The sequence below is a fragment of the Lepus europaeus genome, chromosome 20 (genome assembly GCF_033115175.1).
Source record: "Lepus europaeus isolate LE1 chromosome 20, mLepTim1.pri, whole genome shotgun sequence".
NCBI classification, from domain to species: Eukaryota; Metazoa; Chordata; class Mammalia; order Lagomorpha; family Leporidae; genus Lepus; species Lepus europaeus.
Window position 1 is genome coordinate 56954193 of NC_084846.1, and position 17263 is coordinate 56971455.

Below are 17263 nucleotides of genomic sequence, written 5' to 3' on the forward strand. Positions count from 1 at the left end.
ACTTGGGCCATCTTCTGCTGCTTTCCCAGGTGCATTAGCAGGGAGCTGAATTGGAAGTGGAGCAGCCAGGACTTGAACTGGCACTCTGGTGTGGGATGGAGGTGTTACAGTTGGCAACTTACTCTGCTGCACCACAACACAGGCCCTCATGAGTGCTTGTGCCAGACCAATAAACAACCTGATCTCTTTGTTTATTTTCATTATATTAGAGGGGCAGAGGCAGAGAGACAGAGAAGTATCTTCTCTGTGCTGATCCAATCCCCAAATGCTTGCAACAGCTGGGGCTGGGTGAGGTGGATGCCGGGAGCTGGAACTCACTGTGGGTCTCTCACAGGAGTGGCAGAGAGCAGGTACTTGAGCCTCCCAGGCTCAAGTCATCAAGGGCTAATGAGCTCATAAGCAAGAGGCTGGAATGGAGGAGGAGCCAGGCAGAGGAATAGGAGCGGGCTGAGCCAGGCACCCAGACAGGGGATGCAGGGATCCCAAGAGGTAAGTCAAACCCTGCCCCAACAACCTGCTCTCATTAATTAATTTAATTAATTTTAGAATATTTGTTTATTTGAAAGGGAGAGAGAGAGAAAGAGAGAGAAGTCTTCCATCCATGTCTTTACTCCCCAAATAGCCGCAATATCTGGAGTTGGACCAGGCCAAAGCAAGGAGCCTGGAACTCCATTTAGGTCTCCCACATGTGCAGGGACCTGTGTACTTGGACAGTCCAGGAGCTGGGCAGGTCCAAAGCCAGGAGCCAGGAGCTTCTTCCAGGTCTCCCACATGGGTGCAGAGCCCATGGAGTTGGGCCATCTTCTGCTGCTTCCAAAGGTGCATTAGCAGGGAGCTGGAAGTGGAGCAGCTAGGACTTGAACTGGTGCCCATATGGGCGCTGGCATTGTAGGAGGTGACTTTACCCACTATGCCATGGTGCTGGCCCCGAAAGCAAAGTATTGAGGCTAAAAACACAGATTTAATCACCTTCATAATATTTATCTTAGGCAGTTTCTCCTTTTTCCGCATATCCACCTCAAACATTACATGATAGTGAAGTAAACTCTCTTTTTCAAAGCACTCTGTCTTGGTTAAATCTTTGTTATAGTCGCATAGCCCATACCCTACCTTTTTTGTATAATACCTTGTATTATATTATAGCCCTTTTCAGAATCCATATGTATTGGAGATTTTTATATGTATCTCTGTTTATCTTACTGTGAACTCCAAGAGAGCAGAGGCCTTAACCACTTTTATCTTTGTATCTCTTGCAAGTTGGAGATTGCTGGACTAGCCTTGCATCTTGGTAAATTTATAAGGCATATGGATATGGAACCCATGAATGTCTAGACATCACTTAGATCACTTATCCATCTGCTACAGGTTTTGTTGTATGAGGAACATTCTCTTATCCACCTTCCTTAGTGCATATCCTTCTTGTTTTCTGTTCCAGGAAGTGTGGGTCTAGGGTTGTCATTACCATGGAACTACAGGCCTTGGATGTCTGGATCTATAGGGAGCAGAGAACTAAAGAATGTTGGGTAGGAGGTGCTAGTCCAATGCGTAGTCCAAGAAGCTTGATTGGCCAGAACCATGCCTACTTCCTGCTAGGTTTGAGCCTCCAGAAGAAAGGATGCAAGAAAGGACATTCTTGTTTATGAAACAATGGCTCTTCCCCAGGGCTATTTTATGTGGCCTTAAATATTACCTAATTTATGTCTTGCAAAATCCCTACTTTATTGTGACTATCCTCAGGTTATAGGTTAACTGGAGCTTAGAAAGTTTAACTTGACCCAAGTTGCACAGCTTTTAGAGGTCAAGTCGCATTTTCAACCAAAGTCTAGCTGACTCTGGTGCTCTCTCTGCTACACTTCACTGCTTCTCAACCACACAGAATGAATCTGTACTTCCCCAGGCTGTGCCAAATTGGGAAGATTCAAGAGGGTAACAGTTAATAGAAAGCATCTTCCCATCCATTCAGCTGTACTTTTGGTGTCAGGCTATGGGCTAAGCTCCCGTAACAAAGAGGAACTAGACAGAGAGGTTTTGAGACGTCAGTGTCTCTCTCCTGTATAATCCTGCAGAGTAGTGAAGCATTCCATGTCGGCAGGGTCATTCTGCTCCACAACGTCACTCAGGCATCTTAGCTCCTCGTGTCTTGTCGCTCTTCTGTCTCCAGGTGCACTGTTCTTGGCATAATGATCGAGGCTAAGGCACGGGCACAACATAGTCTAGCTCATGAGAAAGGGAATGAGTACAAGTAGCAGGTAAACTATTTGCTTGCAAGAACTGAAGCACAAGTTGTGCAATCAGCATTTGAAGTCTATTACTGTGGAGAAAGGACAGCACATCTCGGTGACCAGCTAGAAGTAACTGCCATGTCCGCACCTCCAGGTCTAGTTTCTGTGTTCACGGTGGAGATGAGCTTCCTGCATTCTCCTTCACCTGGTGAAGTGCCCTTCCTCAGTCTTTACACCTTGGGAGAGTTCAGGTGTAAACCTGCTAGTTCACAGCTCACTTTTACACCGGAGCCTGATCACTGGTGCCAGCGCAGCCTTCTGTGTTCTGACAGTGGGCATCCCGTGTGGGGGCTGCCTTACGTGGTCTTCCTGCTGGCCCTCCAGGTTATGCCTGGACATGGGAGAAACGCAGTGGGAACATTGCTGGGTCCACCATGGGTCTCCTTGGTACCAGAGAATCTGTTTTGCTTTTTAGTTAAAAAAGAGCTAGGTAGGTACCATACTGAAACACCAATACCAGAGGCATTAAGGAGACAAGTATATATATATATATATATATACATATACATATATATACACACACATACATACATGTATATACATGTATATATGTATATGTATATACACACATGTATATACATGTATATATATATATGCTTGTCTCCTTAAAATAAAAATAAGTAAATATATATATTTATTTTTGACCAAACAATAACCCCTAATGATCTTTTTCTTACTGGGTTTATTCTGTTTTAGGTGACACCTTTCCAGTTGCACACATTTCTGCCTGTCCAGCATCATTATATTCCCAGGAGTGGAACATTTGCACCCAGCCATCAATCCAGGTATGTTTCAACAGCATTTCCAGTTTCTCCAGTTTCTCTTGGGTTTCTAGTCTTCTTGAGGACCTGAAATACGTCGTCTTTTCTTAGCACAGAAGGTATCTAAACCCCAATGCGTATTATTTCAATCTATTAATAAACATTTAAGTGCACTGTATATACACAACATTGTGCTAAATCCTGTACGATAAAGTTCAACTCAAACAGTTGCTTATAAAATTCCAGTAAAGATATTGCAGTTTGCAAAGAAAATCCATAATGAAAATATTTGTGGACAAGAAGAAGGTGGCAGAGCTGGCATTTTTCTTATTTCAAGTTTAATTGCTTTATCAAGTTCATTTCCAAGTAAGTTTTTTGGAAACCATCTGTTTGAAATGTGAATTTATATTGGGCATAACTAATAACAAAAATCCCATCTCATGGTATTGAGATATTATCTAATACTAGTATATATATTTATATGGAATGGATATCTTTGTAAGTATATTGGGATGCGTGCTTGGATAAGGTATGTGATCAACAATTGGAGAGACCTTTTGTTGTAGGGAGAAGGAAGTGTGGAAAGATTCAGTAGGAGACCTCTTTCTCTGCACTTCCCTTACCTGGTACTCAGTCTTCCATGCGAGATTGTAAGCCAGGCAAGGCAGGGGTCTTTGCTTTCCATTTGTCTCCTCAGGCTTAGGATGGAGTATAAAATTTAGCAAGGAGTTGACAAATACTTATTGAATGAAGGCTGCTTTGGGAAGAATTTTGATGAGCAGTAAGTGGTCAACAGGGTCAGGTGATATTAAAAGGTCAATTAATACAGGAAATAAAAAGAGCCTATTGGATTTGACATTTAGGAGGATTCTACTAACTGCATGAGAACAAATACTTAGGGTGGAAGCCCAGCTGCAGTGTATCAGGGAGGAGTTGGGAGAGGGAAGTGAAGACCATGACTGGAGACTTCCAATAAGGAAGAGTGAGAAAGGAAACAGGGAGTCCTTAGATTCTCCCTACAGATTGAGAGGACGGAAACTCTGTAAAAGAGAGATCCAGGATACTTGAATACAGAAAAGAGAATAAACGGTGACATTAAATGCTGGAGAAAATAGAAGTGGAAAAATTACCTTTGGGCAGGAGCAGGGGCACCTTTTTCTCAGGGATTAGGATAAAGAAGAGAAATGGCAATTGAAATGTACACAACTTTTTGGGTAGGTGTGAAGCCCAGTAAGTGAGCTCAAGACTGGTGGGAGTCAAGACCAGATGAAGGGGATGAAGGGTTTGGACTTTTTAAAAGTTGAAGAATTATTCCCTGCCTTCAACATTTATAGCTTTTATTTGGGTGAAATGGAAGGACAACATTTGTGAATAATTGGATTTAGTGGAAAAAACACAGAGTCGCTTGGAACCAAGTGTTGAGTAATAGGATAATGGGGTGCCTAGAATTCATAGAATTGGTGGAGAAATGATTTAAGATTTGTCTGCTGACAGAAGTAGTTAATGGCAGAGTGGATGTTTAGAACTTGGCCTCAGAAGAGTGAAAGGTTTTTCAATGGGGAGAAGAAAGAGAATGGTTGTACTCCTCACTCCCAACCAGAAGCAATACGTAAGGATTAGCTTCCCTTCTGCCTCACAATGTGCTTTTTTGTGTCCATAAATTCGGTTTTATAAACACAGGATGATTCCTCCCCTGGACATGGTGCTATCTGGGAACTTCTAACACAGTGTTATGATTGTGATTTTTAAATATTTTTCAAAGAGTTCTCCAGGGTGAGCAATATAATACAGGGTGTTAGCCATCTTGGGGTCTATATCCTTAAGGAGAGAGCATGCCTCAGACATTTTTTAAAAAAAAATCTTTAAACTTTGTTTGCTTGAATTCTCCCACTATCCCTTGCTGGAGTTATGATTTTTAAATTTTGGTTAGCTTCCTCAAAAACCATCATTGTAATCTGTATCATTTGTGCACACCTCTATTTAGCTCTTAGTGGATCCTGTCCAGTCACTCATGTAACACGCCTATCTCACGTATGTATAGGCAGCAGCAGAGAATATTTTTTCAAAAGATTTTATTTATTCATTTGAGGGGTAGAGTTACAGAGAGAGGGAGAGACAGAGAGAAAGGTCTTCTGTCTGCTGGTTTACTCCCCAGATGGCCACAACTGGCCAAAGTACACACCCAGAGATAGATTTGTGGACAACATAGAAAGTTTTATGTACTGTTTCTTTAAAATCTGAGATGGAACATGGTTCTTCTTCTAATTATCAGTTTAGGAAGCTATTCTACTTACCAGTATCAAATGAAGCCTTCGGAAAGCCGTGACTTTACACCTGCAGATCCTGCTTTGGTCCTGAGCTGTGTGCTGTGTGGCCACAAGGTGGCTCTACAGGCTTTTGTAGTAAAAATGAACATCCTTGGTAGCCTCTGGAGCTACTGCTTTCTGCTTCTGTTATTTTACCAGATTTTCTTGAACTCCTTGGAAAGAAGATACCATTTTGTGATTAGGTTGGTATTATGGTATTTGAGCATATCTCAGTATCTAATAGTTTTCATGAAGGCAGATATAAATCACACACAAATTCTAGTTGTTGCTGAAACACCTTGTGGGCTATGCAGGAATTGTAGGGAGGCAGAGAAATAACTCATCCCCAAGCAGCTTGGCCAGCCCCATGTAAACCTCAGGCGTTATTCAAGGGATTGGCTTCAGCACCATGAACAGAGCTCTGAACTGAGGCATGGTGATTTCTGCCATTTGGTCCATTCATTCTTGTCACCATGGTGCACGTAATTTGTTTATTCAAGGTGTTTAATGATTGTTCTATTGTATACATTGGGGTGTCTAATTCATACCTGTAGGTAGAATGAAGGAAAATCAATCTTGCCAAGTCTCAGGCTCATAATTGGTAAAGTGAGAAAGCAATGTTACCTATGACATAAAGTGGCTGTGGGGATTAATGAGATATCAGTATAAATTGCTCAGCACAGTGTCTTGCACATAGAAAGAGTTCAAGGAATGCTACTGTTATATTGGAGAGTAGTGGATGGTAGTGTTGGAATCAGGAGCTGTCAATAAGTGGAAGCAAGGAGTGTGAAGAATGGTGGGTATGTGTACCGAGGGACTGAGGAAAGGGGACCGGGGGTGGTGATGGGAGGTCCTTTATTGCATCCTACCAGGACAAACGATGTTAATTCTTCAATTCTGATTACAACCAGCCACAAAGTCATAGAATTTCTTGCAGTACATTTAGAGATAATCTAGTTTACCCATGTTGCGGAGAGAATGCCATGTCTGGGACTGACTCAAGGTCAGCCAGTGAAGGTCCAGTTTTAGAATGTTGACTTTTATGCTGGTGTGGTTTACCACTCTTCACATTGCTTTATGTTAATCAGGATATTTGCAACTGTGAGACTGTGATGGTTCTTGTCTGTATTATATGAGCTCACTGTAGTGCTGTGAGTTGCTGAAATATAATGCCATATGGAACCGAGGGAGGGCAAGATACTATAACTTTAAATCAAAAGGACAGTTTGCATGGAGACTTAGTCCTCTTTGGCATACTATGCTCGAGTTTGTGGTGCATTAAATGTATCTCTTCCTAGAAAGGCAAAATGCAATAGGGTTTTCCCCATTACGAGTGAATTACGGCTTCTTTTGTGTGTGATCTCTTCAAGATGCTTCCTATTATCTTTACTTATGTTATAATTTTATGCAGACTTATTTCTCAGTAAGCTCCCACATAAGAATAGCAGTAACATGATTTTATGGGCTAATATATTTCCCTGAAGCTATGCGTTCAGAGTCTTCCTTAGACAAAAATCTTACTTATGTACCTATATTAGCATCTCTCTCTCTCTCTCTCTATCTCTCTCTCTCTCTCTCTCTCTCTTTTTTTTTTTTTTTGCATCTATCTCTTATACACATGGCTATTGGACAGAAGCAGGTTGAGAGTTGCTCAAGTTTTAGAGGTTGCCAAAATGGAAGGACCTTTCTTTAAAAATTACATTTAGGGGCCAGCATTGTGGGTAAAGTTGCCGCCTGCGATGCCAGCATCCCATATGCACACTGGTTTGTGTCCTGGCTGCTCCACTTCTGATCCAGCTGCCTGCTAATGGCCTGAGAAAAGTAGCGAAAGATGGTCCAAGTACTTGGGCCCCTGCTACCCAAGTGGGAGACTTGGATAAAGCTCCTGGCTCCTGGCTTCCAGCTCACCCAGTTCTGGTCATTGCAGCTGTCTGGAGAGTGAGCCAAAGGGTGAAAATCTCTGTCTCTCCATCTCTCTCTGTAACTCTGACTTTCAAATAAAAAAAATTTTTTTAAAGCTTTAATCAAGATACAAGATGTAGAAAAGGAGAGGAAGGAAACTACTAGCCTTGTGCTAAGTCAAGGAGAGTGTGTAAGTGGCTTACCCTATTGAAGCAGTTATTTTCTAGGTTGACAGCTTTTGCCACTTCAAATAATGCTGTGGTAAACACCCTTGCCCTGATGCCTGTACTCACTGGTGTTTCTGTCTCTGTGTGAAAGATATCTAAGCAAAAGATTCTTGGGTCTCAGGCTGTGTGAATTTTAAGTTTAATTGATAATGTCAAATTGCTTCTGAACAACATTTTCTGAAACCTTCACACAGTTCTCCATAGATATTTTTGTTTTTTGTGTAACTTTTTAAAAAATTCTTAACAGCCTACATTTTGCTTTCTCCTGGAAACCTCAGCAATAGAATTTTCCAAACAAGAAATTTGCTAGCCTGAAGGTTAGATAATTTCGTAATATGGCTGCTTTAATTTGTTTTTCTCTGTTTACCTGAAAGTCCAAGCATATCTTCATAGGTTAACTGGCCATTTGGAGTTTCCCTTCTTATAGGATCAATTCCTATTGTTTGCTTGTATTTTGTATTTGTGTTTTTGTTTTCAAGTTTGAATACCTTGATGTCAAGGAGATTGTTTATCTGATAAATGCATCACAAATATTTTTCCGTAACTTATTTCTTTATTGATTTCTGTTAAGGTATCTTATGCCATATAATAATTTGTTTCTATAAAGTTAGTAGACCTTTTTTGATAATTTTTTTAAGATTTATTTATTTTATATGAAAGAATTACACAGAGAGAAAAGGAGAGGCAGAGAGAAAGAGAGAGAGGTCTTCCATCCACTGGTTCACTCCCCAATTGGCTGCAATGGCTGGAGCTGAGCCGATCCAAAGCCAGGAGCCAGGAGCTTCTTCCAGGTCTCCCACATGAGTACAGGGGTCAAGCACTTGGGCCATCTTCTTCTGCTTTCCCAGGCCATAGCAGAGAGCTGGATCAGAAGTGGAGCAGCTGGGACTTGAACCAGTGCCCATATGGGATGCTGGCATTGCAGGCGCTGGCTTTACCCAGTATGCCATAGTGCTGGTCCCATAGTTAGTAGACCTTTAACAATGTTTATTTACAGTTACATATAAATATATCCTTCTAGATTTTTCCTAAAAATTATTGCTTACTATATAATATTGTTTATATTTTCTTTAATCTCTCCAATGTATTTGTGTGTATTACAAGAGACAGAGATATAATTTCTTTTCTTTCTTCTTCTTCTTTTTTTTTTTTTGGACAGGCAGAGTGGACAGTGAGAGAGAGAGAGACAGAGAGAAAGGTCTTTCTTTGCTGTTGGTTCATCCTCCAATGGCCGCCGTGGCCGGCGTGCTGCGGTCGGTGCACTGTGTTGATCCGAAGGCAGGAGCCAGGTGCTTCTCCTGGTCTCCCACGCAGGTGCAGGGCCCAAGCACTTGGGCCATCCTCCACTGCACTCCCGAGCCACAGCAGAGAGCTGGCCTGAAAGAGGGGCAACTGGGACTAGAACCCAGTGTGCCGGCGCCACAGGCGGAGGATTAGCCTATTGAGCCACAGCGGCGCCGGCTTCTTTTCTTTCATATGGTGATCACTTAAGCCAAAAATTCTTTTCCTACAGAATTTATATATTACTTTTTAAATAAGTGACTCTGTAGATAGAGCGGGGTCTGCTTGAATTTAGCTTTTCTTATGTTTCACTAGTTGTTCTTTATCATGCAGTAACAAATTGTTTTGAACACATTAGCTTGATAGCAGACTTTAGTATCAAGTGAGGAAAATCCTCTCATTCTTTTATTCAACTCTACTTATCTGTTTATTTTAGTTGTGGTTTTATCAAACAATAAAGGCACACAGATTAATGGTCGAATGCTTCTGAAAATATTTATGAGAATCAGGGAGTGAGGGAGGTTGGTCTCCTGTCTTCTGTCACTCCCCAAATTCCAAAAATCCCTGGGTTCAGGCCTGGTTGGAGCTGGGAGCCATGAACTCAATCTGGGCCACCCCCATGTGGGTGGCAGGGCCCCAAGTACTTGAGCCATCATCACCTGCTGCCTCCCAGGGTGAGAATAAACAGGAAGCTAGAATTGGGAGTGGAGCCAAGACTTCAACCTAAGCACTCAGGTACGGGATGCTGATAATCCCACTGGCATCTTAGCCACTGCACCAAACACTTGCCTTTCAATAATAATATAAATAATATGAATACAATAAATAATATAAAATTATAATATAAAAAAACGCACAGTTCTTGTTGGCCCTTCTGTGTCCTTTCTGTCTTTTACAGGCAATGGCTAACTTCAGGATTCCTACTTTATGTTGACTTTTCCTCTGACAGTCCATAATGGCAGATGAGGAGACATTTCTCATTTGTCCCCATACTCACTGCATATGCACACCACCTATCCGCCATCCCCGGGGTGCTTCTGAGTAGATAAATATCCACTGATTATTTTGTTATTCTCCGGAATGCTATTCACCACGGTGATATTTGGCATACTTTGATTACCCTCTTCCTCTCTTACACATTTTTTTTTTAAATTTCTGAAAGACTAATAATTATGACTTTTTGTTTGCTTGCTCAGTTTTTAATTTAATTCATTCCCTTCCAAACTTGGCACCATGTGTCTAAATCTTCTCCAAGAAGCTCTGGTGCTCCTGAGACTGTTAATTTTGCTGTTGTAGGGAAACCTCAGTGTTTTCTGATTGCTTGCAGTCTGGACGGGTCACCCCTTATGCTTGATGCACAGCTGTTTTCCGAGATCTTTTGCCATTATCTGGAAATTATTTTTTTGTTCTGTATTTAGTCTTCCTGGAGTTTTTTTTTTTTTTTTTCTTGTGTTTAATCTCCTTTCTCCTACGTCCTAAGTTACTTCCTCCTTGGTGAGAACTTTTGTTGAGGTTGATTCCTGAGAGGAAGGGCATAAGAAGCAGGTGGCTACTTTGTAGGAGTGGAAGACTTTATTTTATCTACACTTGATGGATTGTTTGGCTGTGTATACAACTCTTTGATATTCATTTGTCTAGAATTTTGCAGGAATCATCCCCTTGTTTTCTGGCTTCCAGGTTTGCTTTGAAAAGTCCCAAACCACCTACATTCCTTTTGTTTTGTATGTGGTCTCTTCTTTCTCTGTAGAAACTTGATTTCTAATTACTCCAGGATTCTAAAATTTAAAAGTTGTGTGCCTGCTTTCATGCAGTCTCTCATAAATTGGTTGGGCATTTGTATGATCAGTTAGCAAACAAAGGCCCATGATCACACCCCCTTCCCAGCTCTTAAATTCTCTCAAATTAAGGACGAGCATGGTGGTGCAGTGGATTAAGCTGTCGTCTGCGATGCCAGCATCCTATATGAGCCCTAGTTTGAGTCCCGGCTGCTCCACTTCCAATCCAGTTTCCTGCTAATGCGCCTGGAAAAAACGGTGGAAAATGGCCCAAGTTCTTGGGCCCCTGCCAGCTCACGTGGAAGACCCAGATGGTGTTTGAGGCTCCTGGCTTTGATCTGGCCTAGCCTGGGCTGTTTGTGGCTATTTAAGGAGTGAACTAGTAGATGGAAGATTAATCTCTCTCTCTTTGCCTTTCAAGTAAATAAAATGTTTTTCTTTCTTTTTTAAATTCTCAAGCCTTTGTTTCAATGGAGTTGAGAGTTTCAACTCTTTCTCCTGTGGCACAAGCCTGATAGCCTACCTTTCCTGTCTAACTTTGTTGGGTACAATTTTGCTTTATTTATTTTTTTTGCTTTATTTTATGTCTGTCCTCTGATTCTAGGGGAGTTTATCAATTCTTTGTTGATGGTTTGCTTCTCACTACTTTCCTTGTCCTCCTTCCATAGTCATTCAGGGACCTATAATTTAAAATGTTTTTGATTTTATTTATTTGTTGTTTTTTAAAGAGTTATTTTATTTATTTGAAAGCTAGAGTTTCAGAGAAGGGAAGATGGGGAAGAAAGAGATCTTCCATCTGCTGTTTTACTCCCCAGATTGTTGCAATGACCAGTGCTGGGGCAGGCCAAGGCCAGGAGCCAGGAACTCCATCTGTCCGTGCTGCAGGCAGATGATCAAACTGGTCGTTGCCTTCAGCTCCCATGGCAAGATTTCTGGACATTCTCTGAGGGCACTGGACAGCAAGGGTTACCTGATACCCTGGTCCTTGACTTTACTTCAGGAAGGAATGCAGGGGCTGGTACAGTGGCATAACAGGTTAAGCTACCATCTGCAGTGTCAGCACCCCATATGGGCTCTGGATTGAATCCTGGCTGCTATACTTCTGATCCAGCTCTCTGCTAATTCACCTGAGAAAGCTGCGGAAGATGGCCCAAGTCCTTGGGCCCCTGCACCCACAGGGGAGACCTGGAAGAAGTTCCTGGCTCCTGGCTTCGGTCTGGCCCTGCCCTGGCTGTTGTGTCCATTTGGGAAGTGAGCTAGTGGATGGAAGATCTCTCTCTCTCTGTCTCTCCTTCTCTCCTTCTTTCTCTCTCCCTTTTAAACAAATAAATCAATCAATCTTTTTAACAAAGAAGGCATTCAGATATGAGCTGGAAAATCACAAATATCAAGCAGCAAGTATTTTACTGAGAAAGCAAAGATACACACTTTACAGAATGGAACCTACTTGAGGGGGAGCCCCGTTTCTGAACTGTGTTTAACGTTATATGGGTCAGGTAGTGAAAGGGTGGCACACTCTGCTAAAGGAGAGCTGCGTTCTAGTGAGGGGAGACATACTTGTGTTCTTTTTCCTGGGAGGTCAGTGTAAGTTTCCTGGAATCTGGCTGCCGCCCCTTTGCTGTCATGGCAGCTGGTGGGTGTTGTCATTTGGCATGCTAATTTATTACAGTGAGCTCTGTATCAGTCTAGGGCAGCCTTGGCCTCCTCAGCTGGAATGAGCCTTATCCAGGCAGGACGTCCATGCATCTTCAGAGCAAGGGGGAACAAGCCCATCTCCTGTAGGTCTTGACATCATAGGAACCATTAGCTCCAGGTGGTTCAACTGCTTCCTTCACCCCCAGTCTCCATGGGACTGGATGTGTCTCCTTGTGAAACCACTGATGTATGAACCAGAAAGAAAAATTGTCTGTTCTCCACATTACTTCAGCAATGGGGAAGAAGAAACAGGAAAACACAAAGATCACTCCTGTTTGCAACAGGAAAAGGATGGGGGACAAACAACTGGCTCCGGCCCACAGATTCTGAAATTTCTCTAAGCCAGCTTCATAAAGGTTTCATCAGCTGGAGGTTGTCTTAAATCATCTTTTAGAGAGGAACTCCTTTTATTGTGGTTCCTTGTGGCTTTTGGTTGTTTTTCTAGAAGGTTCTTTCTCATCCAGCACACCATCTTGTTCACATCGGAAGGAGACTTTGTTGAGTATGTCTTCCCTGGGAATGCATGTGGCTTTTGGTGTCCTTTCCTTGTATTAAAACTTTTCTGGGCAGCACCGTGGCTCAACAGGCTAATCCTCCACCTTGTGGCACCGGCACACCGGGTTCTAGTCCCAGTCAGGGCGCCGGATTCTGTCCCAGTTGCCCCTCTTCCAGTCCAGCTCTATGCTGTGGCCTGGGAGGGCAGTGGAGGATGGCCCAAGTGCTTGGGCCCTGCACCCCATGGGAGACCAGGAGAAGCACCTGGCTCCTGGCTTCGGATCAGCGTGGTGTGCCGGCCGCGGTGGCCATTGGAGGGTGAACCAACGGCAAAGGAAGACCTTTCTCTCTGTCTCTCTCTCACTCCACTCTGCCTGTCAAAAAAAACAAAACAAAACAAAACAAAAAAACAAACACTTTTCCAAACCAATTTTTTAAAAAACTAGTCTTGTGAGTTATTTGTCAATTCCATAAAAGCATTGCTAGTTTTCAATCTATTTGCTTTCAATAAGCTGTGGGCTTGTCATGTTTCAAGGAGGTTTTTCCTAAACGTTCTTCAGATTTCCCTGTTTATTTCTTTACTCTCATGTCTCTCCATGTGAGAGTTGTTACTTCGAGTTGTGGCTTAGTTGGGAAGATGGTATTATTCTGACAAATGAAGTGACTTAATCACTTTAAATAGCTGAAAAGTCTTGTTTATTGCTTAAGATGTTTAAAAATTTTCTCTTTTACTATTTGGGCAAACAAAAGCTATAATTTTGAACCCTATATTGCCCTTGAAATTTGGACTCTACATTCTCTCCTGTTATTGTGTAAAAACCAGATAATTTTTTCCTTAACTCCTGTGTCTCATGTTACACCATAACAAGGTCAAAAAATAGTAGGCACAATACATTGTAAGTCTAAAATTTTGCAGTTACTTCCCTAGAGCTATTGACCTAGTAAGCAGTGGCCTGTCTTTCAAGTTATCACAGTTGGCAGTTTCAACAAATGTTTTACTTGGCATTGCAGGGTTCTACAGATTTCCAGACTTTCATGTTTAATCAAATGTCTTATCCACTCCACATATCTTAGTTTTGTTATAAGAGCTTCTCATTTTAGAGTAATAAAGTCTATGTAAGGTAGGATAAGAAATAGCTGTTATAACAAAAAATAATCTCCAAATCATAATGGATTCATGCAGTAAAAGTCTATACCTTGATGCTACGATTTGGATGTGGTTTATCCCTCAAAGGCTCATGTGCTGGAAGCTGGGTCCTCAGCGTGGCAGTGTTGAGGTCCAAGAAACTTTAGGGGGTGGGGTCTAGCCGAAGGGAATCAGATCTTGATTGGTTCATGAAGGGGGTTGGCCGTTTCCCTTTCTGCTTTTCCATCATGTTGTGATACAGGCAGGGGGCCCTAACCAGGATGTCAGCACCATGCTGACTAGACCCTCCGGCCACCAGAATCATGAGCCACATAAGCCTCGTTACTCTAAAAGTTACCGAGCATCGGGTATTTTGTTATAGTAAGAAATAACAAATCAACACACTTGCTCACCTAAGTTTAATGTGATGTTCAGATAGCCATCTCTATAGTTGTGTAAGGAGCTGGGTTCTTTCAATCTTATGGCATTGACATTTCTACTGGGTCCTTTACATCTGGTTGGATAAAAGGGGGCAAATGAGATAGTGACCTGTGGGAGATGGTGATGAGGGAAACACATCACTCCCAGCCACATTCTAACAGCTGAAACTCAGTCACATGGCCACACCTCATTGTAAGCCAGGTTGACCAGTCCAGTTTAGTTGTGTGTCTTGAAGAAGAAGGAAACTGGTTTTACAACTGCTAGCTATTTTGTTTTACCCTCTTTAAAGACTAAACCTCCAGTGTTCTTCCAGGATTGAAGTAGTGTGGTTTCCGCCTGTTCTGAGCGGAGGGGAGATGTAGGATGAACTCTTTCTTAAATCGGCTTTCAGCCAGTCCACTTGAGCGTCCCATTCTTCTAGAAGTGGGTTGTTGATGCTTTTGGGGGATTTTCCAGTATAAATTGGTTTGTGCTTGGCTTTTCCTTAGGGTTTCGTTTCCTGGGACTCTCCCAGGATTTGAGAAACAGACCTTGGTATTCTCGCTCCCAACAGTCGCTGCAGTTGCACGTCCTTCTGTTTTCCCTGTCCATCGTAGGTTTGTGATTTACAGGAAGTTCCCTTTGAAGTCATTTTCGTAAACCTTACTAAGCCTGTAGGACAGAGCAGGACTAACTGAGCTCAGTCCACTGTCCTTGTTTCCTCTCAACACCCTCCTCTTCATAATTTTCTTGGGTATGAGATCCCACCTTTAATGGGAATGGCTGAATACATTTTGATGTATGAAGAGGTCCTCAAAAAGTCATGGACATGTACATTGTAAAAATATGCATAGATTTTAAGAGTTTTTGTGCTAAAATAAAATAATGTTTATCTTTTTTTTCTTCCTTGAGAGAGAGAAAGAGAATGATAGTGTGTTTTCATCTGCTCATTTACTCCCCTGGTGTCTGTAACAACCTGGTCAAGAGCCGGGAACTCAATCCAGGCCTCCCATGTGTGGGTGGCAGGGACCCAACCCCTTGAACCATTACCTGCTATCTCCCATTCTGTATATTAGCATGAACCTGGAGTTGGGAACAGAGTTGGAACCCAAACTTGGGCACTCTGATATTGCATACAGGTGTCCCAGGTAGCATCGTAACTGCTAGGGCAATCACCCATTCCAGTCAACTTGTCTTTTTTTTAAGATTTTTTACTTTATTTATTTGACAGGAAGAGTTACAGACAGTGAGAGGGAGAGACAGAGAGAAAGGTCTTCCTTCCGTTGGTTCACCCCCCAAATGGCCGCCACAGCCAGCGCACTGCGCCAATCAGAAGCCAGGAGCCAGGTGCCTCCTCCTGGTCTCCCGTGCAGGTGCAGGGCCCAAGCACTTGAGCCATCCTCCACTGCCTTCCCGGGCCACAGCAGAGAGCTGGCCTGGAAGAGGAGCAACTGGGACTAGAACCCGGCACCCATATGGGATTCCAGCACCGTAGGCGGAGGATTAGCCAAGTGAGCCATGGCGCCGGCCCTCAACTTGTCTTTTAATTCCATTTTTCCTTGAACTTTTTGAATTACTCTTGTGTTAATAGGATAGATACATATCCAATAAACAGAGGGTTAGTTCCACTCTCTGTGGCATAGAGAGTTTCCAGTGCATTGTGTAGAAGAAAACCCAGAACTCATTTAAACAGTAAGAATGGATTTTATTCATATACTATTGTAAAAGAGGAAAAGAGACCCCAGGACAGAACTGGGCTGTCTGCAGTGCCAGCATCCCATATGAGCAGGGGTTCAAGTCCTGGCTGCTCCATTTCCAATCCAGCTCTCTGCTATGGCCTGGGAAAGCAGTAGAAGATGGCCCAGGTCCTTGGGCCCCTGCACCCATGTGGGAGACCCAGAAGAAGCTCCTGGCTCCTGGCTTCAGATCAGCAAAGCTCCGGCTGTTGAGGCCAACTGGGGAGTGAACCAGCGGATAGAAGACCTCTCTCTCTCTCTCTCTCTCTCTCTGCCTCTCCTTCTCTCTCTGTGTAATTCTGACTTTCAAATAAATAAATAAATACATATAAAAAAACCCCAAAAGACTGAATAAAGAATTGTATGTGCGTGCGTGCACACACACACACATGTATAAAACATGATTATTGACTGCAGAGAAGAATACATTCCACTTTGTTAACTTTGGCTATACGGTGGAGGAAATACAGTGCCAGGCAGGAGAGAGTTGAATAAGATAGAGAACTCTGAAAGGAGCCCATAAAAATACCATTTTGCACATAATTCCATTATGGAAAGTGTATAATATATACATAGATGCATTGCTATGTATCTATAGACATGTTTGAAAGGATGCAGAAAATATGTTAACCATGGGATGGTTGATTAAAGTGACCATGGACTTCTTAGCACTCATTCTACAAGAAGGTGAGCATCTATGAGCTCTACCCTGAGGGCAGGTGGGCTTGATGACTGCTTTGACAGAGAGAAGGCAGTGGAAGTCATGTTCTGCTAGTTTCCACACTGAGGCCAAAAGAACATGGCAACTTCCATTTCTTCACTTGAAACATTTGTTCTTGGAAACCTGGGCCGCCCTGTAAGAGCCACCCTGACTACCCTGGGGCCAAAAGGAATGAGGTATCACCTCAAGCAGCAGCCCAGGGGCCTGAAAGTGAAGATATTTCTGAAGATGCACTTGAAGGGATGTTTAACAAAACATCAGTCGTACTATTCCTTACAGCTGGCATTTCAGACGATTTACTCTTTTGCTCGTGTTTTCCAAAGAGGAAGCACAGTGTAGTTGTTGAAAACATGGATTCTGGGGCCTGGCGTTGTGGCGGAGCAGGTGATGCCACGGCCTGTGAGGCTGACATCCTGTATTGGTGACGGTTTGAGTCCTGGCTGCTCCAGTTCTGATCCAGTTCCCTGCTAATGCACCTGGGAAAGCAGCAGAAGATGGCCCGAGTGGTCGGTTCCCTGTACCCATGTGGGAGACCC

At 42.8% G+C, this 17263-nt stretch overlaps 1 long non-coding RNA gene across 1 annotated transcript in view; it reads left to right on the forward strand.

Moving 5' to 3' along the window:
* The first annotated feature begins 340 nt into the window (after window positions 1-340).
* LOC133749586 (uncharacterized) overlaps window positions 341-17263 on the forward strand; it is a 629472-nt gene continuing 612549 nt past the window's right edge. Inside the window, exons 1-2 of the long non-coding RNA XR_009864601.1 lie at window positions 341-489; window positions 2979-3067. This is a non-coding gene — a long non-coding RNA (uncharacterized LOC133749586). The remainder of the gene's footprint in view (window positions 490-2978; window positions 3068-17263) is intronic.